General features: G+C 45.0%; 1 protein-coding gene and 1 long non-coding RNA gene across 10 annotated transcripts in view; one reads left to right on the top strand and one right to left on the bottom strand.

Moving 5' to 3' along the window:
- LOC145530151 (phospholipid-transporting ATPase IB) overlaps positions 1–22,427 on the top strand; it is a 452,251-nt gene that overhangs the window by 8,099 nt on the left and 421,725 nt on the right. The gene's annotated exons all lie outside the window — the stretch shown is intronic.
- On the bottom strand, positions 12,303–15,477 carry LOC145530153 (uncharacterized). 2 transcript variants are annotated; one of them, XR_014071487.1, is made up of 3 exons: positions 14,729–15,477; positions 12,872–12,993; positions 12,303–12,750 (listed from the first exon to the last, which is right to left on the bottom strand). It is a non-coding gene; the product is annotated as an uncharacterized LOC145530153 (long non-coding RNA). The 2 variants fall into 2 exon arrangements; XR_014071488.1 differs by having other exon boundaries at positions 12,303–12,696.

The raw sequence follows: 22,427 nt of genomic DNA, 5'->3' as shown, positions 1-22,427 counted from the left end.
GTTTGGTTGAGATGGAGCCTTTCAGTCTAGTGAGGGAGGCAAAGTGGAAACAAAGTCATTGATTTGAACAGATACGTATGGGGGCCTGCTATGTGCTGGGCACACGGGATGCGTGTCCTCACAGATGGTACATGTGGGTGAGCAGGGAATCAGGTGCTGAGTTTATCAGTGGGTGTGCGATGGGGTGAAAGTGAGGACGGACAGGAAGGGGAGATGTTTTCCGTGGACAACGGTGTCTGGTGGTATCAGGCAGCAGCTTACCCCTGTGTTATTCAATGTATGCTGTGTGCTTAGTCGCTCAGTCGTGTCCGACTCTTTGTGACCCCATGGACTGTAGCCCGCCAGGCTCCTCTGTCCATGCAGATTCTCCAGGCAAGAATACTGGAGTGGGTTGCCATGCCCTCCTCCAGGGGATCTTCCTGACCCAGGGATTGAACCCAGGTCTTGTGCATTGCAGGCAGATTCTTTACTGTCTGAGCCACCAGGGAAGCCTTATTGAATGTATAGATTTGGCAAAGGTTTAGCCACAGTGAGCAGGCAGGAGACACACAGACCAAATACCGACCCCGGAGGCTGACATCTCTTCCAGAAGAGCCCTCCAGACCCACACCCCACCCGTCCATCTTATCTGCCCTCTCCTGGTCTTCAAAGGTGGTTTTAATTTTGTTTGGTTTTAAAAGCATTCCTACATGGACCTAGATTTCCCCTAACGACTGCCCCAAGTTTTAAGGGGAGAATGAGGAGAACTGGGGCAGCTGAAAGGGCGAAGACCACAAATGTAAGGACTGGAAGAGGTCTCAAAGTTTAATCCCCTCATTTCACAGAAGAGACACCAACCCCAGGTGTGTCTTGCTTGCTGGTTAACTTCAGCAGGACCAGCTAGTTTCCAAATCCAGGGCACTTTCAATCACTTCCAACTTGCCTAGTTCAGTATCAGACCTGCGTTCACAGAACAGGTTCATTCATTCTGTATTGTCTTCTGTTCCTCCAGTGGAAATAAAGAACAAGGTCTAATTTCTTCCATTTTCTGTACTATCTATCCTGTGGGTACTCAATAAATTAAGATTTGGCCGAGCTTTGTCATGCATTATTTTTGAACTTGGTCTAACTTGGAAGATTCCTAGAGGTCACATATATGGGGGTTAAAACATCAGTATTTGGGTTAGAGAGAAGTGGATTTAAATTTTGACACTCATTTGCTACCTGTATGACATTACAAAGCTTTCTCTATTTCTACTACCAATGAGGATGAAAATAAAAAATGTGTAGTTTATGGGATGGTTGTGATTAGTGAGTAGTATGTATAAAGGGGCACACATTAGTTACCCAACCCATTAAAAAGAGGGCTTTTTGATCCAATTGAGCTTGTATCGGCATGTCTGGTCTTTCTCATGCTGCCCAGCATCAGCCAAGGTCAATTCCACCACCCACTTATCCTGCAAACAGCATAATTGGCAAAAACTTCAGTTGTTGTTATTTTCTTGTCTGCATGAAATGATGGAGGCTTAACTGGGAGATGACTGCATGGTCATCACTGGTTAATTTGTATTCTGTTTGTGCTGTTATCTGGTGTGTGTGATTACCCAGCAAGCACTCTGATTTCCATCCTCTGGTGTCTCTGAAGGTTGTCACCTTCTGTTAGAAGCAGTCTTCCCTCCAAGACTGTTTTCTACCCAACAGGGGTCAATAAGCACCTCAGTTGATGGCTTCTGCTGTTTTATCATTCATTGATTTTACTTTACAATGGATGCTTTATCTCAAACCCTCATCTAACATAAGTGCCAGCTAGACAAATGGATTAAGTTAAAGTTATTCTCTGAAAAGGTTTCAAACATTTGTGGGTGGATATGTACAGAGCACCTTAAAAGATGGGTCTCTATATTTCCAGTCTGGGTCTTTACATGGACCAAATATAACCTCTGGTCAATACCACACTGCATAGCAAGGTGTTATTTATGTCCTTTTAGGCTGTGACAGTGCTTAGAGCAAGTGTCAACAACCGTTAAGAAAGGCTAAAAATAAAAGTGATCTCATATCTGTGGTCTGGGAGCTTCTCTCCATCATCAAGGACAAAGGCAGAAGCAGGACCTTGGACAGAGTCCTCACCTGGACTTGAGGATGGTTGGTTGCACTTGAAAATACTCGGACAGTGGAAGGGACACAGTCCCACACACACAGCTGCTTGGGTCTGCATGCGTAGTTGCGTTCCCATTGTTCCATTCATTCATCAGCATGTGTGTGCATGTGTATGTGTGTGACTGTGTGTGTGTGTGTTGTTTCTGTGTGTGTCTTTTGCTCTGACAGCTCATCTTTTACCTTGCTCAAGGCCTCTCTGTACACACTGCTATATTTAAAATAGATAACCAAAAAGGACTTACTGTATAGTGCAGGGAACTCTTCTCAATGTTATGTGGCAGCCCTGGCAATCCCCTGAATTGGAGGGGAGTTTGGGGGAGAATGGATACGTGTATATGTATGACTGAGTCCCTTTCGTGTTCAGCTGAAACTATTGAAACATTGTTTGTTAATCAGCTATACCCCAATACAAAATAAAAAGTTAAAAAAAGAAAAAAAGACCCAGCACAGCCAAAAATAAATAAATAATTATTTTTTTAAAAGTTTAAAAAATTGAACCATAAAAAAGGAGTCAGAATCTAATGTACCATCAAATTTCACCCTAAAAAAGACCTTAATCTCGATTAACTTTGATTTAGAGCTTGTACATTTGCAAGTTTTCCAGTCGTTTGTAACCTTATGCCAAATGACACATTTCCCACGTTTTGGTGGGGCGTTTGGGAGCTCCCATTCCCTTCCCTGTCTCTGTTAGCCATCAGTGGAACCGAGGATCCTGGGCTTATGGTAATATTTTAAGCACATTACTGAGACTGGTCATCCGGGGAACCAGGGTGAGCAAGCGACACGTGGAGTCAGCACTTCTCTGCTCTGATGTCGGGAATCTCATTCCACATCCTCAGTGCAGGGATGCTTGCTCTTCCCAGTAGCTGATCCCTTCATACCAGGAGAAGCTCATGCATCTTCAGAGCGGGGAGTGGCTCACTCACTGCGGGTGATTTATTCAGGTCGGGGCACTGCAGGATCAGGCCTCTTACCGGCTATTTTTAGCCTCATCATGCTGATCCTTATTTAAGATTCTTCAGTTTTCTTTTCTTTACTCTAATGCACCAAGGAAGCATAACTTTGGTTTTAAAGCTACAGAATTTAAAAGCATGTTTATTGAAGCAGAGTTGATTTATAATGTTGTGTTAGTTTTTGCTGTATAGTAAAGTGATTCAGTTATACGTTGACATACATTCATTTTCATATTTTTTTCCATCATGGTTTATCACAGAATATTGAACTATAGTTCTCTGTGCTATGCAGTAGGACCTTGTTGTTTATCCATTCTATATATAATAAATGGCATCTAATACCCCCAAACTCCCAGTCCACCCCTCCCCACCTCCTTCCCCCTCGGCAGCTACAAGTCTGTTCTCTATGTCTGTTTCTGTTTTGTAGATAAGTTCATTTGCATCTTATTTTAGATTCCACATCTAAGTGGTATATGATATTTGTTTTTCTCTTTCTGACTTCTCTTAGTATGATAATCTCTAGTTGTATCCATGTTGCTCCAAGTGTCATTATTTCATTCTTTTTATAGCTAAGTAATATTCCATCATAGTTATATATGTACCACACCTTCTTTATCCAATCCTCTGTCCATGGACATTTAGGTTGTCCATCTGTGAACCCCCAGAGAGGTAGTTACTGTATATCTAGCAAGCAAGCTTCTGTCCTCTGGAATCTCAGGGACTCACTCAAGGGCCAAGTGTAGCCAAACCGAATTGCTAGAAGTGTCCGATTGTGCTCTTTCTATTGTGTGCCCTGCCCTATATGTCCCTTCCCTAGAGTACCCGCTCGTGTTTGCTGGTGAGAATAACGAAGAGAGGCTCCAGGTCTGCTCTGCGCTGTGTTCGTGCAGCCCCTTCCCGAGGCCTGGATCCCAGTGCCTCACTGGGCTCCACTTCCGAGTCAGGGCTCAGGCGCTTTTTCTGGAGCGGGAACACCAGTGTGGGCAGGTGACTGAGAGGAGCTGCCTGTGAAAACGAATGGGACTGGGTGGAAACATGGGATCGATGAAGACTACAAACGAAGCACACAGTTAGGGGCTGTGGGAAATGCCAGCCTGAACCAGGGCAACGTCAGAGATGAAAAGGGAGGATGGTTATGGAATCGTGAGCTGGAGAGACAGAGACCAGGCACGTAAGAGGTGAGGAGACGCTTTCTGAGGGTGGGCAAGGAGAAAAGCTATATTTCAGTCTTGGTGGTCTGATATCTGTCCCTCAGAGAGCTCGGGGTTTCTGCCTAGAGTCAGACATCATCAACGGTGAAGGCATCCCCCAAGTCTGTGCCGTCCAGTGTGGGGCCACCAGCCCCACGTGGCTACTGAGCACGGTAAAATAAATAAGAAACAAGCTGTCGTATGAGTGGAAAATACACACTGGATTTTAAAGACCTCTTACAAAAATGGAATGTAAAATGTTCATTAATATTCTATGCATGTTCTATATTGAAATAATATTTTGGCTATGTCAGGTTTAATGAAAACATATCAAAAATTATTTTCCATGTTTCTTTTTACCTTTTGTAGTGTGGCTACCAGAAAATTTCAGGTTGCATGTGTTTAATGTTGCGTTGTATTTCTGTTGGTAAACAAACTTATGGTTACCAGGGGGGAAGGCGTGGAGGGCAGGGATAAATTAGGGTACTGAGATTGACATATACACGATGCTACATATAAAGTTGGCCATCTGATGCAGAGAGCCGACTCATTGGAAAAGACCCTGATCTGGGAAAGATTGAGGGCAAGAGGAGATGGGGGCAACAGAGGATAAGATGGTTGGGTGGTATCACTGACTCTATGGACATGAGTTTGAGCAAACTCTGGGAGATAGTGAAGGACAGAGGAGCCTGGCATACTGCAGTCCATGGGGTTGCAAAGAGTTGGACACGACTTAGCGACTGCATTACAACAGCAAAAATATGTAAAATGGATAACTAATAAGGACTTACTGTGTAAGTCCCTATAGAGTCTGTAGAATCTATAGACCTCTGAGGAGGTCTCTATGGAATAGGAACTCTATTCAATACTCTGTAATGACCTATATGGGAAAAGAATCTAAAAAAGTATACACACACACATATATATTTAAAACTGAATCACTTTGCTATACACCTGAAACTAACACAACACTGCAGATTAACTATATGCCAAGAAAAAAATTTTTTAAATGCTAAAAAATATTTCTGTTGGATAATGTGATAGATCATCTCATCCAAACAGTTCTGATTGACTGTTCATGGAATTGCAGACTTTTTGGAATAAAATCATCTGGCAGTCCAGCGCCCACATTTCCAGGTGAGGAAACCAAGGCTGGGAGGAGTGAAGCCAGGACCCACTGGGGCTCCAGGTCAGTGATGGAGACCAGGACCCATGCCTTCAAGCTCCAGCCATGTCTTGTCAGGGTTATTTTATCTTCCTCTTCCACTGAGTGAAAATCTCCCATGGGCATAGTCTAAGAGATCCACCTAGAATTAATTTAAAAAACAGACTGGGTCATAATACTGCAAAGGCCTGTTATATTTCTTTGAACCGGTGGCTCAGTTGGTAAAAACTCTGCAATACGGGAGACCTGGGTTCAATTCCCCGGGTCAGGAAGATCCCTTGGAGAAGGAAATGGCCACCCACTCCAGTATTCTTGCTGGAGAATCCCATGGACAGAGGAGCCTGGTGGGCAACAGTCCATGGGGTCACAAAAGAGTCAGACACAATTGAGTGACTCACTTTCCCTTTCACTTTCAATCACTCATATTCAATCACTCATAAAACTTAGTTGCTTGAGAGTCTTGGTTGTCAGGTATTATCCTTCAGTCTTTGCTGGGAGGATCTTCAAACATCATACACTTGGGGTTTACAGTTAAATGGACTTTTGACCACATGCTGTGCTGTCTTCGGGGAGCAGCTGACAAATCAGTCTGTGGCTCATCTTTTCATTCTCTGTGTCTTCAGCAGAGCACAGGTTTTTAATTAAAAAAGAATTCAACTTATCAATGTTTTCTTCCATGAATGATGCTTTTGTTGTTTCCAGCTTTCTTTGGTAATGTTTTCCCTTAGTTTTTGCATACTTGTACAAGAAAACCTATTCTTCTAGAGGGTGCTTTTAAGTTATAAAAATAGAATACACATATTTACTTATTTTTTCCCTGTAACAGCAGCTAGAATTAATCAGTATATAGATCCCTTCCCTCTCCTCGCTGAGCCCCCAGGACAGAAGGAGGACAAGCCATGGACACTGCCTCCCCTCCCTTCCACTGCCTCCTTGCTGACATAACTTGCATCTGTTCCACACAGCAGGAAACAGGTACCTACTAATTTCTTTGCTCACGGATCTTCCTCTTTGTGTTTCATTTCTCTCACTGGAAGAGATCCCCTAAGGTCTCCCAGTGACCATGTGTGAGTGGTAAACTGATTCTTTTGTCCTTGAAAACACTTCTGTGTCATCCTTGCAACTGAGGGATAGTTTTGCTGAATACAGAGTTCTAGACTCAAAATGTTTTTCCTTGAGCACTTAAAAGATACTGCTTCTTTATCTTTTTCTACCTAGACTTGCTGATAAGAAACTGGCTCTCATTCCTTTGCAGCTAAGCTGTTTTTTTCTTTTTGATTAGTTTGGAATATTTTTGTCCTTGATGTTCTCAAATTTTGGTATGACAGCCTCAGTATTTCTTTTTTCCATTAGTTAAATGTTCCGTTCTGGGAAGCTCTTGCAATCTCAGAATTGTGTCTTTCTTTGGAGGAAATTCTCATGTCTCACCTCCTTTGTCAACTCTTACCGCCTCCCCTCTGTTCCTCTTCCTCCCTGCAACCCCAGTTAGGTTGCCATTGGTCCCTTGCCCAACTCTGATTTCTCAGTTCTCTTCCCCCCCCGCCCGCCCATCTCTTTATGCCCTACTTGGGGAGAATTGCTTTGAGTTGCCTTCCAGTTCAGTAATTCTCTCTTCAGCTTCTCTTCTTGTCAGTTCTTCATATCTATTGACTTTTTGTTTCAACAAGTAGATATTTTATTTCCAGAGTCTCTAACCCATTCTTTTTTGTAACAGTCTAGTATTGCTTTATGGATTGATTACTCCCTTCCTGGAAGACAAAATTATACTTGTTTCAGAGTATTTTCTGTTCACTTTATTACTGAATATGAGCTCTTCTTGCTTTCTCCTTTTCATGGTATGCATGCATCTTTGGGACTCAGTGATTCCAGAACTCTTTTTTTTTTTTTTTGAAGTTGAGAGTCACTGGAAGGGACACATCTGGCCACTGGGACCGTCCACACAGTCTTCAGTGAGTGCAGGATGGTGGGATGAGCTGCCAGGGCTGTCTCATGGCCGGTCTGCTGAGCCCTGTCCTCGTCAGCCCTTCTGTGTACCCTGTGAACTGGGGACCCCACCAAGGGAAAACTGCTGACCTTTCAGTTTCCAGAGGGCCAGTGTTTCAGTGGGTTAACCCTTTCTAGGCATCGGGGTCACATGCCCATGCAAGTTGTCTGTTCCACTTTTTCCTTTCTTTACTTCAGAGCGTGTGTGCTGGTTGAGGCTGGAAGCCAACCAGACACTCTTTTCTCCTTTGATTAGACCTGTGATCTGGGCTGAGCACAAAATACTTCTGTGTCACCCTTTCAACTGAGGGCTAGTATTGCTGAATACAGAGTTCTAGACTTGAAATACTTTTCCTTCAGCCCTCTGGAGGCTGCTTCCTTATCTTCCTCTACTCAGATTTGCTGATAAAAATCTGATTCTCATTCCTTTGCAGCTATTTTTCTTTTTAATTAGTTTCTAATATTTTCACCCTTGATGTTCTCAAATGTCAGTATGAGGGCCTCAGCATTTCTTTTTCTGTTAGTTAAATGCTCATTGCTGGAAAGCTCTTTCCATTTGAGAATTGTGTCCTTCTTTGGGGGAAGTTCTCCCCATGGGGTTTTTAGCCAGATGACTGCTGCTTCGGGGTTTGACCCTAACCCCTCTTCGCTGGGCATCCTTGGGGAAGTGACCTCCTCTTCAGCACCACTTTCCTCACCTGTAAAACACAGTGATAGTCCTCCCTACCTCCGCGATTACTGAGAGCACTTCACACTGCCTGAAACTTAGTGTGACTTATGAATTATTATAAAATTTATAATTAAAGCAGTGACTTGAATATGATAATGTAACTATTTCAAGAACAATATACTAGGACTATAGGGTCCTTATCATCCAACAGTTTATTTTGTTCATAACTAGAACGTTAACTTCTCTCTGTATAATGTGAGCTCTGTCTGTGTGGTTACAAATGTCTTTGGAAAGTCATATGTCAGTCTTAGTGGGCTTAATTTTTAAAACAAATTTTTTTTGAAATAGAATTTATTGGCAATGTTGTGTTAGTTTCAGGGGTAAAGTGAAGTGATTTGGTTTTATATATATAAATAATAATATAAATAATATATACATTATTTTTTAGAGTATACATATATGTATTTTATTTTTTAGAGTGTTTCCATCATAGGTTATTATAAGATTTTGAGCAGAGTTACCTGTGTTGTACAGTCAGTCCTTTTTGGTTATCTATTTTATATATAGTAGTTTGTTAATCCCAAACTCTTCATTTATACCTCCTCTCCCCTTTCCCTTTTGATAGCCAAAAGTTTGTTTTCTATCTGTGGGTCTAAATAAATTCATGTGTATCATTTTTCTAGGTTCCAGATATAAGTGATATCATATGATATTTGTCTTTATCTGACTTACTTCAGTTTGTATGATATTCTCTAGGTCCATTCTTGTTCTTGCAAATGGCATCATTTCATTCTTTCTTTTTATGGCTGATTAGTATTCCATTGTATATAATATGCCACATCTCCTTTATCCATTCTCCAGTCAATGGACACAGAGTGGGCTTAATTATTGAAGAGCATTAATGAATTTTGCTCATATCAGTATGTGCACAGGAGAATTTGTCTCTTCCTGTGAAACAACATCAGCTTCCCATCTGAGGATGGTGCTTTGGTAAATTTAGGAGCATCTATGACACGAGGCTGCAGGTGAGGGTGGGTTTAATGGAGAAAGGTGTTTGCACACCAGTTTATCATACTCAACTCTGGATTGAAGAAGTCCCCCAGATATTTCACTTATCTGTTTTTTAATGCAAATAAATACTTATTGGACATATCTCACCTACGTTATGTCAGGCAGTGACCTGGGTAACTCATTGTGGATGAAGGAAGCACAGGACTACACGGTCCGTTTCCAAGGATTTGACCATCTGAGTGGGGAGATAAGAGCTGGGCATGTCATGAAAAAATAATGAAAAATAGATAACAATTCGTGGCAATCATAGAAGAGCTGCCCACAAGGCATAATTAATTGCTGAATGGGTTACATGGATCATAGAGGAACACTAGAGGCACAGAAGGGTCACGGGGAGCTTTTTTTTTTTAAGTTTATTTATTTATTTTTTAAAAACTTAAAAAGTTTGTCTGTGTTGGGTGTTTGTTGCTGCGAGGCTTTTCTCTAGCTGCGGCGAGCAGGGGCTGCACTCTAGTTGTGGTGCTTGGGCTTCTTGTTGTGGTAGCTCCTCTTGTTGTAGAGCACAGGCTCTAGGGTGCTCAGGCTTCAGAAGTTGCAGCTCTTGGGCTCTAGAGCACGGACTCAGTCGTTGTGGCACACTCACCAACCATCTATCATAATGTACAATATATAAGTACCTGGATTAAGAAATAAAGCTGTTGGACTGTCCAGGTGGCTCAGTGGTAAAGAACCTGCCTGCCAATGCAGAGGACATGGGTTCAATCCCTGGTCCAGGAATATATCACATGCCACAGAGCGACTAAGCCCTTGTGCCACAACTACTGAGCCCACGCACCACAGAGCCTGTGCTCCGCAACAAGAGAGCCGCGCCCCACTCGCTCCGTCTAGAGAAAGCCCTGCGCAGCAACCAAGACCCAGCGCAGCCAAAAGTAATACATAAATTATTTAAAAAAGGAAGACATAAAGCTATCAAATTTCAGGGCACGGAGGAGCAGCCAGCACGTCCCTGGCTCCACTGTCTTAGTGCCGAGTCCACATAACGTGAGATGTGGTCACCCTCGGGGCTCCACCTGGGAACAGAAACACGGCCGGCTAGTGCCACGGATCCACTGTGGAATCCAAGTTGTAGTGCTGGGGTCTGGACGGGGCCCCAGCGGTGGAGTCGGAAGAGGAGGGAGACCTTTATAGAACTGTGCCCATACAGTGTGGTTGATACATTTTATTGAAAGCTGTGGGTGAGGTTGAGAGGTAGCGGTCTGAGTGCACACGGGCTCTGTGACTGCCAGCTCAACGATGGGCATTTTATGGTTTAGTGCCTTTTTCCTATGATCACGTCCTCAGCTGGCGTTAATGGTAACTCTTATTCCCTGGACGACTGCTGCACACGCTGGGTTAATACGGAGCTGAATCAGCCGCATGGGGCCACCCAGCTGGGAAGTGAGATGGAGGTCTTACCTGCTCTAAGATGTCTGTTTTCTTCATGGGATCTGAATATGTTCTTGCCCTCTCAGTGTTGCAGAGTCGATGAGGATAAGATGAGGATAAGGAGAAGTACGCTAAAGCCCTTTAAAGTGGTTCAGTGTTATAAATGAAGGGGATAATCGTTCCTTTAACTCAAATGTTAAACATAGGATCTGCAGATAACTGGCGCAATGCTGTAATGCAAGCGACATTTTCTCACGGGCTTTCAGCCTGCCTGACTAGAGCAAGAGTGTATATCTCTCAGGTTATAAATCGAACCTGAAAAAATGGCTAGCAGCAGTATTATTATTATTATTATATTTTAGTTTTAGGTCGTGCTGAGGGGCATGTGGGATCTTAGTTCCCCAGCCAGAGATTGAACCCATGCTCCCTGTGTTGGGAGCTTAGAGTCTTAACCACTGGACTGCCAGGGAGGCCCTAATATTAATAAATGCTTGCTCAGGCTGACTCATTGAAAAAGACCCTGATGCTGGGAAAGATTGAGGGCAGGAGGAGAAGGGGATGACAGAGGATGAGATGGTTGGATGGTATCACCGACTCGATGGACATGAGTTTGAATAAGCTCCGGGAGTTTGTGATGGACAGGGAGGCCTGGTGTGCTTCAGTCCGTGGGGTTGCAAAGAGTCAAACATCACTTAGCGACTGAACAACAACAGGCTATAATAGGAAGCTCTTGTTTCCTTTAACTGGAAGCCAAAACTTTCTTCTCCAAAAATTACTGTTTTTCATCCTTATTCTCCTGCTTCAAGCTGTTTTTTTTTTTTTTTCCAGCAATGAATATAGTGTAGGCTAGATTTCGAGGGACAAAGATAAGTGCTTTTTGGTTCAGGAGGAAAAGGCACTGATATGTGCATGAGAGCCAGGTGATCAGCCTCAAGCAGGCGTCTTGGCCACGGGGCCTCTGTGCTGGGGGGTGTCTGTGTCGGTGGGAGGGCAGGCTTGATGGATGGTGCCTTTTGCAGTCAGCCTGTGTTCCGTGTTGGTTTGCTGGGTGTTGGCTCCTGGGACAAGTGTAGGACTTACTGGTTCAGTCTCATTTATTCTCTGCCTTTCAGTAGAGAGTGGCTGAGTCTGGCAGGGTGCAGTTCAGTACTCTGGTGGAAACAGAGTCCTCTGAATTTTAAGTTCCCCAGGCCTACCTAGGGACTATCCAGGTGGTACTAGTGGTAAAGAATCCGTATGCCAATGCAGGAGACACAGGAGACGTGGGTTCGATCCCTGGGTTGGGAAGATCCCCTGGAGAAGGAAATGGCAACACAGTCCAGTATTCTTGCCTGGAGAATCCCATGAACAGAGGAGCCTGGTGGCTCCATGGGGCCAGTCCATGGGCTACAGTCCATGGGGTCACAGAGAGTTGGACATGACTGGGCGAATGAGCATGCTCATAGAGGCCCACTTAGAGAGGCCTCCTTGATAGAATGGTTCTTGTTCCATGGAACCTTCTGTCCTGGTTAGTACTATTGAGCTGGAAGAGACTGAAGCCGCAGAAAATATGAAGAAAACCATCCCTGAACAGAATTCATGATGAGTCGTATGAGTTGTAAATTCTGTCTCCACCTTTGCCAGGAACTCGCTCAGTGACCTTGAATCAGTTTTCAACTCTTCTGCATCCAGATGTTTGCCTCCAGGCCAGCTTTCTCCATACTGAGGTTGGGGCGGGGGGCCACCATGTTTCCCCAGAACCCAACCAGAACACGTGGCCTCGAGACATATTTTTCTAACATATATTTATTTTTAAGGGGCTAACTCCCACTGATTTGAGGCATTTGGTAGCATTTCAGCCATGACACTTTGAAGATTAAGACCTGAGAGGAGTAGAGACCTTGATGTTGGGAATGTCCAAGAAAATCCTATGTATGATTCTATAATCTGCATGGAAGTTATCAGGTCACTTCATTGATTACAGGTGAGGAATCCTGGGATCAAGCCGGATGCAGAGGGCACTGGTTTGTGTTCTCATCCATCCATTGGGACAATAGTTGAGTACTTGCTGGCTGCAGGTGCTGATTAAGTGCTGACACTGTGCTGGGGGCCCGGAGGATCCAGATGAGTAGATGACTTGTTCAGGGTGATAGGTGCCATGACGGGGAGGGGAAGGAGGGGCGTCTGGGGGGGCGCGCAGATGAGGCGGTCAGAGGAGGCTCCATGTGAAGGCCAAGTCTGGGAAGGAGGGTGTCGGGGTACACGAGGGCTCAGGGCCCAGGAAGCAGCCTGTGGGGGATGGATACGTCTGGTCTGGGGAGTGGGAAAGCCCAGCTTCCTTAAACAGCTTGAACTTCACCTGCAAAATGGTGGAGGATCCTTTGAAGGATTCTAAGGTCCCACAGTGGGTTTCACACTGGAGAGTTTTGACTCTGGTTCCACTCTGGAGGGGGGCTTCCCTGGCTCAGATGAAGAATCTGCCTGCAATACGGGAGATACAGGTTTGATCCCTGGATCAGGAACATTCCCTGGAGAAGGAAAAGGCAACCCACTCCAGTATTCTTGTCTGGAGAACCCCATGGACAGATGAGCCTGGCGGACTACAGTCCATGGGGTCACAGAGTCAGACACAACCGAGAACGCACACAGCACACAGCCAGGTTTGTAGTATAGCAAAGTAAAAACTCTCCAAGTATTGTATCAGCGTCTTATTAATGAGTTCTATTTATGGGTTTTCTGTACTAAGCCTTTACCTTAAATCTTCTCTCTCCCAAAATAATCTTGGCCTTATTTTAAAGACAGTTTCACTAGGAAATCCTCATAGCTTCTGTGCTTCGGAACAGCTCTCATGTTTCCTGGAAACCCAACTTATGTCTAATAATTTTAGGAAACTGATTTTATGTCTCCTAGTTTTGATTTCTGATTATAGATGGAGAACAATACTGTGACCCTCGTGGAATGTTGCACAAGAAGCAGCCTAAATATAGAAAAAATGGGCTTTCTGAAAATATGCAAAGAATCGTAATAAGACTTTAGTAAAGCATTGTTGTGGTGGTGCTTGATTTTAGTATCTTCAGTTATATGCAAATTCCTATATCATGTTGTGGAATTGTTATTTGAAGATCTTTCTTTTTTAGTTTTCTCTGCTCCTTCTGAACTGATGTATGCCCTTTCTTACTTTGATATTCCTGTAAAGCTCACTTTTTCTGCAAATGACAATTTCTGGAAATAACATTGATGGCTAGACCAGCGTTTTCATTCCTTCTCTGCCCTGATGCACACTCTCTCCACTGCAGTATTGACTCAGAGTCTGCAGGCTTAGTACTAATGTCGATTGTGTCTGTTTACAAAAAGGGATTTGCTTGGGCCTCATTTCCCTCTGGGGAAGAAGGAGACGGTTACTGACATTTGTTAATCAAGTCTGAGCGTGATCATTATGGAGCGTGAAAAATACAAACCAAAGGACAAGCTCTCCAACATCCAGGGCTCAAGACCTAAGATGAAAAATTCCAAATACCAGTAGCAAATAGCTAAGCTGAAGTGAGACAGAGATGGTGGACCAGATAACCTGGAAGAGTGAATGGAAAAAGTGATTTGAAAGGATGATAGTGTTTTATTTCAGGTTCTTATAAATCATGACCTTCAGGAAAAGACAGAGGTCTGTGCCAGGCACGTTGAAGCTCTGGTCTAACAGGGCTGCTGCCTCTGAATCAGATGGTAACTGGGAAAACCATGGAAAATAATAAAATGTTAACATTCACCAAGGAAACAGGACGCACGCCCAGTCTTCAGGAAGGACTGTGGGCCTCTAGGTTGGCCAACAGGGGTTAAACCATTTTCCTGTTGCACTGGTGTGCCGCATGTGTGCTGTCGCTTCAGTCGTGTCTGACTCTTCGTGACCCCCTGGCCACAGCCCACCAGGCTCCTCTGTCCATGGGATGCTCCAGGCAAGAGTACTGGAGTGGGTTGTCATGCCCTCCTCTAAATTGAACCCACGTCTCTTCTATCTTTTGCATCGGCAGAAGGGTTCTCTACCCCTATTGCTACCCGGGGAGCCCAACGTCTTGTCATATTACAAGGAGTAGCAGGGACCAGAGAGGCCGCCCCCGGGGGCAGTGCTTTTCCAGAATAAATACGAAGCCCACTGCAGTGGGGCTTCTGCTTGGCCCCCACTGCGGGGCCTTTGTTCACAGCACACATGTGGCTGTGGACTTACATGTGCAGATGAGTTTGTACAGACGTTACTTCTCAGGCCTTCTCCCCCTTCACAAGAATGGTCTCTCCAGTTTTGAGTCCTGAACTCACTTTGCCTTCAAAACCTGGCCCAAGGCTCTTTCTTCTGAGAAGTGTTTCTTCTTCTTATCAGTGTGGATATAACTTTTCCTAAAAGCCCCATGCACTGCTGTCTGTTTCTAGGGAGACGTTCGTTTGCTGTCCTATATTTATTTACACTCCTGTCTCTCCCACTGGATTCTGACTTATTTGAACTCACAGGCTGTATCTTCTTCTCCCTTCTGTTCTCAACGTCCTGCACAGCACACAGCCCGAGACTACACTCTCAGGAGATGTTTGCCTGGGAAATAAATTAGTTCTAAATAAAGCAGAAGGATTGGGGCCCTCGTATAGCAGATCGTGTTGAGTCAGCACATGGTTTTTCAGCTCCGCCTGTAAGGAGGGTGGGCATCCGTTCTGAGAAGCCTGTCGTCAGGATTGGAATGTTCTCTGCCACTGATGAGCCCTGCTGTGGCCTTACCTCTTGGCAGCCAGCAGAGCTAACAGCATTTTCCCAGGGATCACACTTGGGGAAATTCTCAGAACAGGCTTTGCCCTCCCCCTGGGCCCACATCTTAACTTCATGTCTCCCCGATCACTGCTCCACCATCCTCCTCTTTCTGGCTGTTCACACCTTCACATGTGGGGTCCTGCGAGGTCCACCCAGCTGCCTGCTCTGTTGTCAGCATCCCTGCTTCCTAGCAACGCTGTCTTCCAGGAATGCTGGGCTCCTGTCCACTTCCCGTTAGGTTCTTCCCTTACCTCTTCTCTGAAAAGGTCAGAGAAGGTCAGTATGGCCAAAGACAACTTATTTATAATGTCATCAAGCATATTTTTAAAAAACCCTCTTTATCAGCTTCAACAACCTCAGTTATGCAGATGATACCACTCTGATGACAGAAAGTGAAGAGGAACTAAAAAGCCACTTGATGAAAATGAAAGAGGCGAGTGAAAAAACTGGGTTAAAACTCAATATTCAAGAAACTAAGATCATGGCATCTGGTTCCATCACTTCATGGCAAATAGATGGAGAAAAAGTGACAGCCTATTTTTTTCTTGGGCTCCAATATCACTGTGAATGGTGACTGCAGCCACGAAATTAAAAGACGATCGCTCCTTGGAAGAAAAGGTATGACAAACCTAAACAGAGTATTAAAAAGCAGAGACATCACTTTGCTGACAAAGATCCATATAGTCAAAGCTATGGTTTTTATACAGTAGTCATGTGTGGATGTGAGAGTTGGATCATAAAGAAAGCTGAGTACTGAAGAATTGATGCCTTCAAATTGTGGTGCTGGAGAAGACTCTTGAGAGTCCCTTGGACTATGAGGAGAACAAACCAGTCAATATTAAAGGAAATCAACTCTGAATATTCATTGGAAGGACTGATGCTGAAGCTGAAGCACTAATACTTTGGCCAAATTGAAGGCAAAAGAAGAAGGTAGCAGAAGATGAGAGAGTTATATGGCATCACCGGCTCAATGGACATGAGTCTGAGCAAACTCTAGGAGATAGTGAACGACAGGGAAGCCTGGTGTGCTGCAGTCCATGGGGTTGCAAGAAGTTGGACATGAGTGAGTGTGCATGCATGCATGAGCACACACACACACACTCACACACACACACACAGAGTGGAGTTCAAACGCTTCTTTTTTAAAACAAGAAAATGGAGGCTGGAAATGTTCCATGACCAGTGACTGTGAGGCTGGTGGGCATCTCAGGAGAGGGCATCCCACCTGGGAGACCCGCTTCTCCATTGCTGACCATTTGCTCTCCATTGCCTGGCCATTATTTCAGAATAAGAGTTTTCCGTTCCTAAAAGGCCTTATGTTGTAATCCCTCAATAACCCTCTGTTTTCATTTCTATTTCTTTGATCCCTAATGAGGTTCATCATTTTCCTGCCAACGAGCTGGAAAGTGGAGGCCCTGTTCTTCCCTTAGTGGCCGCAGCGATGAGGGTGGGGAATTGGCCAGTGTCTGCCGTGTGGCCTGATCGTGACCAGAGAGCAGACCTGTTGGAGAGGAGGAGGCTGGGTGGTCACGGACCTGACCTTGACTTTCACACTGTGACACTGAGACCCACAGGCACCTAGTGACTTTTCAGGGACCAGAGCTGTGCCTGGGAACTCCAGACCCTTGACACTGTGTCTGTCTTCTTGAAGGACTGTATTTCTAAATGGGAGCATCAGTTGCATAGGCTATAAAAGTAAATATAATATGTTTTAGGAGGTGAAGCTGGCTGCTCTGTGCCCCAGGACACATTTAGAAGCGTCTGCCTCAGTCAGTCCCTGGAATCATCTTACTTCTGTCACTTTTCCATAAATTGAGTGCTTCCATGTAGCTTACTGAGGCTTCCTGTATGTTAAGGACACTTGTCGTGTATTAATTCCGTGCTGCAAAGTCTCAGAATCACAAATGAGGCTGAATTTCATTGCCTTATCTTGGTTAATTACCTAATGTACATTTTGTTCTCAGAGAATTGCCCTTGCTTTTAATTTATTCCTTCCTTGTGTGCCCTCAACACTACCCAGCTGTTCTTTTGTCTCTTCATTTGTTCTTTTGTCAGTTCTTGGCCCAGAGCATGCTGAGCAGGTACTCTGTAAATAATTGACCAGGAGCACATATGTATTTGGAATTTTCAGGGATGAAGCCGAAGAGCATGGTGCTCTTGCGGATCAAGGAGATGCTAAAGATGAAGTTTCCGGGAGCAGACGCTCTGAGCATACATTTCTGCCCAAACACTAACGTGTCTTTTCAGTTGACTTAGAATTTAGTCTAAAGCCTGTCACAGGTGCAGGTCCTCCGTGACCGACCCTGGGACCCTCACTGACTCCCTGCCAGCCTCCTGCTCCTGCCTGCACCCCTAGCGCATGGCTTCCCTGCCAATTTTCAGACACTCTGGCCTCTATCAGGACGCTGTGCACTCACGGGGTTGGTTCCTGCTTCCGGCATCTGAAACTGCACTCCTGGCTCACCCTCTAAGCCCTTAGTCTCCATGTTTCTTCACTGAATATGTGATATGTGTGTTATCTGTCCACTGACTAGATTGCAGGCTCCACAAGACAAGCATCGTTTTGTTTTATTTTTTGGCTGCACCGTGCAGCTGCCAGAATCTTAGTTTCCTGACCAGGGATCAAACCCATGCCCCCACTGCAGCGGAAGCTCGGAGTCCTAACCACTGGACCATTAGGAAGTCCCCGGGCATTGTTTTTTTAAAAATTAATTTTTATTGGAGTATAGTTGCTTTACATTCTGGTATTAGTTTCTGCTGTACAGCAAAGTGAATCAGCTATACATATATCCCCTCTATTTTTTAAATTTCCTTCCCATTTAGATCACCCCCGGGCATGGAGTAGAGTTCCCTGAGCTATACAGGAGGGTCTCATTAGTTATCTATTTTATACATAGTAGTGTATCTATGTCAATCCCAATCTCCCAATTCATCCCATCCTCCTTTTCCCACTCCCACCCCCCACCTTGGTATCCATAAGTTTGTTTTCTACATCTGTGTCTCTATTTTGGGTTTTGGTCGCTGTTTCTGATACAGAAAACCGGTATTTGTGAAATGAATAATTGGGATTATCTTAGACTCTATTGCAATGATTAAGATTCCTATTAAAGCTCAGAGTTTTGCAGCTACACATTAGGGCTGCAAGGGTGCTGGCAACATGCAGGCAGTAAAATACTAGGATTTCCCTCATTGTCGCTCACTGGGTCTGTCTGTGTGGCCCTTCCCCCCAGCCCCGCCCCCAGCCCGAGCCCATTTATCTTTCTAGATTTCACACGAAGGTCTCTGGAAGACTCCAGGGCAGATCCGGACACCAGACTCTGAAGGTGAGAGCCCTGTGTGCTCCTGTCGTGACCCGTCATCCAGTGATAGCAAGATGAGACGTGCGTGCACTTCCAGGCAGCTCTGCTGTCCACGTGCTCAACTGCTTGACAGGAAGCTGAGGATCTGTCTTCCTCTCCGCCAGGCCCTCTCCAAATGGGCCAATTCTAACCCCCTTGGGGCCCATTCCTGCCACCCTTGTCACATCACAAGACGTACATGGCCCAGGAGAAGCCCAAACTGTCCATAATTCTTGCAGAATGACTAACTGCATTAATATTTAACATTAATCTCCAAATGGTTTCCTATCCCTTTACTCCTTTCTTTTATTCATGCAAGATGCTCACAGCAGCCCTTCTTCTTTTAGGGTTGAAAGTATTGAGACAGACACGTGTTAAAGGTCTTGACTTGGCCCTTGTGACCTGTGATTCTTCTTGTGATGGGAGGTCTGGGGTCTCTCCTGCTTGGGACTGTCGCCAGGCTTAAAACTTTGGCTGCCTTGGGGGGCTGTTTTGAAAACTGGTTTCCAAGTTGAGTGATGTCATTTATCTTCAATTTAGTTACAAAGTGAAAGCACTTCATTTCTTTCCCCTTGTCTGAAGACCCCATCTTTGCCCTTGGGACCTTTTGTCTTCAGTTTTACAGAATTCATGGCCGTTTCTGGAGGCAGGTTATGATTTCGGTTTCCCTAGGTTAGGCTGAATGTGGCATTTCCATCCATCCTTAGCCTGACGGTATAACGGGGTCTCCAATTTCTGGGACGCTGTGCCCTGACCACACGGTGAGGTACCCCCCGCCCCCGGTGCTCGGCCCCAGGTCCTGTCTTCTTGGTCTGGGCAGAATTCGTCACAGTCTAATGCCATAATCTTGGTGAAGTTTCTTTGTATATAAGATGAGATGGTTGTATTACATCATCTGTCCGAGAATTCATTCATCAGCAGATACATGGGTTTCAATCTTCATGGGCACTGCTTAACTCATTTAAAAAATTTTTTTTGGTGTATAGTTGATTTACAATGTTGCAGTAGTTTTAGGTATACAACAAAGCATCTCAGTCATACGTATGCATATATCCACTTCTTTTTAGATTCTTTTCCCATATAGGTCGTTGCAGAGTATTGAGTAGGGCTCCCTGTGCTATACAGTAGGTCCTTATTATCTGCTTTATGTATAGTAGTGGATAACTCTTTATTGGTTGATTCATTTATTCAACGACTCATATTCAAGTTTGTTTCTGGGAAGAATTTGAGGCAACTGGGTAATAGCATTTGCCTTCACAGCATACAAAGCACTTTCACGAAAATGATCCCTCTTGGTTATCATAACATTTCTGTGAGGGAGGTCATTTAGATATGAGGCTCAGACGGTAAAGAATCTGCCTGCAAAGCAGAAGACCCGAGTTCAATCCTTGGGTTGACAAGGTCCTCTGGAGAAGGGAATGGCAGCTCCAGTATTCCTGCCTGGAAGATTCCATGGACAGAGGAAGCTGGCAGACTACAGTCCATGGGATCGCAAAGAGTCGGACACGACTGAGCAACCAACACTAACTGTAGAAGCCCCTTCCAATGACTCAAATCTGATAGTTCGATAGTCCAGTCGTCCTGTCGTTCAGCTGTATAATGATTCCATTTCAGTGATCCTCAGACTTCAGTGGCTGTAAATGAGGAGTCTGTTTAGAGAGGAGATTTCTGACTTGCTGTTTGGGGTGGAGCCCAAGAATCTCCATCGCAACAAGGAATCATAGCTGTTCTGATCAGGGGGCTATTCGCTGCACTTTGAGAAATACCGTGTCTCCGACAAGGGTGCCAGACACAGCATGAGTGCTCATCCAATGCTTATTGACTTAATCTATGGGCAACGATCTCAAGTCAGTATTAACCGCAGAAACAGAACTAAAATTTTTAAGTAGAGATGAACAGGTGACAGTGTATTCAGTGACACCAGACCCTTGACCCTAGAAAGGTGACCTCTCATCCTACTGAACTGCTGGCACCCCTTGAGGCTGTGGTCCAGCCTCTTACCTGTAGATCCTTCATCTGAAGCGTGCAGAAATACTAGGGTGCCTGTCTACAAGGTTTGTGTGAGGATTGGCTCAGATACACCTGTCAAAGCACTTCATACGTGATCGTGTGAGCATATGTGTTGTGTGGTCCCATCCTCATTGTTATGTGGGCCATCACCTCCATCCTGGCTATTGACTTTGGTCCTTCCTTATACGAGAGTGAAGGGGGCAAGGATCCTGAGTCAGATCCTTCTTCTAGCTCTTCTTGTGTGAACTGAATAGATTGCTGAACTTCTGTGATTCCCCCGTGGTCTCATCATTCAAACTGAGGTAATAGTATTCACCCCCTATGTGCGTGTGTGTGCGTGAGTGTGTGTGTGTTTAGCCACTCAGCCATGTCCCTCTCTTTGTGACCCCACAGACTGTAGCCCATCAGTGTCCTCTGCCCATGGGATTTCCCAGGCAAGAATACTGGAGTGGGTTGCCATTTCCTACTCCAAGGGATCTTCCTGACCCAGGGGTTGAAGCTGCGTCTCCTGTGGCTCCTACATTGCAGGCAGATTCCTGACCACTGAGTCCCTGGGAAGCCCCTATTCACCCTGCTAGGATTTTGTCTTGTGGCTCAGCTGGTAAAGAATCTGCCTGCAATGCAGAAGACCTGGGTTCCATCCCTGGGTTGGGAAGATCCCCTGGAGAAGGGAAAGGCTACCCACTCCAGTATTCTGGCCTGGATAATTCCATGGACTGTGTAGTCCATGGAGTCGCAAAGGGTCAGACATGACTGAGCGACTTTCACTTTCAGGATTTTGTAAAGTTGAAATCAAATGACATGCAAAGTGCCTGGCCTGCAGCAGGCCTTCTCCAAAAGTGAGCTTGCTTCCTTTCCCTGCTGGTAACCTGGCTCCACTGACCTTATCCTCCTCCATTGTGGGGTGGGGCTGAGGGGGAAACACAGACCCCTACAGCATCCACATTGCAAAAATTCCATGAAGTTTAACTGATACCTGAGGGACCTCTCACCAAGGGTCTCTGAGTTTCCGTAACAGGACTGACTAGACTCAGAGAGACAATAGTCTGTGGGAACCATCAGGAAGTTCGTTTTCTTCCATCAACCACAGGGTATTTAGTACAAGCATTGGTCCTGTGCAGGCTTCTAGAGAATTGTAAAACTTAATCACTTGCTTTAGGGAGCTTATATTTAACTGGATATATAAGCTTAAAACAGGAGATTCTACAAGAGCAAAATACAGTCAGGAGCTGTGACGAGAAACAATGTAAATAAGTGATAATAGCTGTAGCTGACTTTCCACTTAGAGTTCTTAGCAATCCTGACTAAGGGCAGTCTTGGCCAGGATTCTCCTGAGAGTTGATGGGAGCAAATAATTGATGCAGATTTGTGAGTAGTCCTAGAAAGCATCATCAGAGATAACTCGTGGAGTGTGTGTGTGCATGCAGTGGCCCAGCAACTAAGTCAGCTCCCAGGATTCTGGGGTTTTCCATCTAAGGGTTTGTGGAATAACCACCAGAGAAACAGCCTTCAGACTGAAGCTTGGGAGCATCTCCAAATTTGACTCATTTAGAGGATGGGAAGAGGGCCAAAGGGGATTCATCCTTGGGACCCTTTGAAAAGAACCACTTTAGGATGAATTGCCTGGAAGAGGGTTGCCTCAGGCAGGACCCCAGCTGAGGCGAGTGGCAATCAGTTCAGTTCAGTTTAGTCGCTCAGTTGTGTCCAACTCTTTGCGACCCCATGGACTGCAGCACGCCAGGCTTCCCTGTCCTTCACCAACTCCCGGAGTTTATTCAAACTCA

The sequence above is a fragment of the Giraffa tippelskirchi genome, chromosome 12, assembly GCF_054371585.1.
Source record: "Giraffa tippelskirchi isolate mGirTip1 chromosome 12, T2T-mGirTip1v1.2.pri, whole genome shotgun sequence".
NCBI classification, from domain to species: domain Eukaryota; kingdom Metazoa; phylum Chordata; class Mammalia; order Artiodactyla; family Giraffidae; genus Giraffa; species Giraffa tippelskirchi.
The sequence above is the reverse complement of the archived record's forward strand: the minus strand, read 5'-3'. Positions and strand labels throughout refer to the sequence as shown.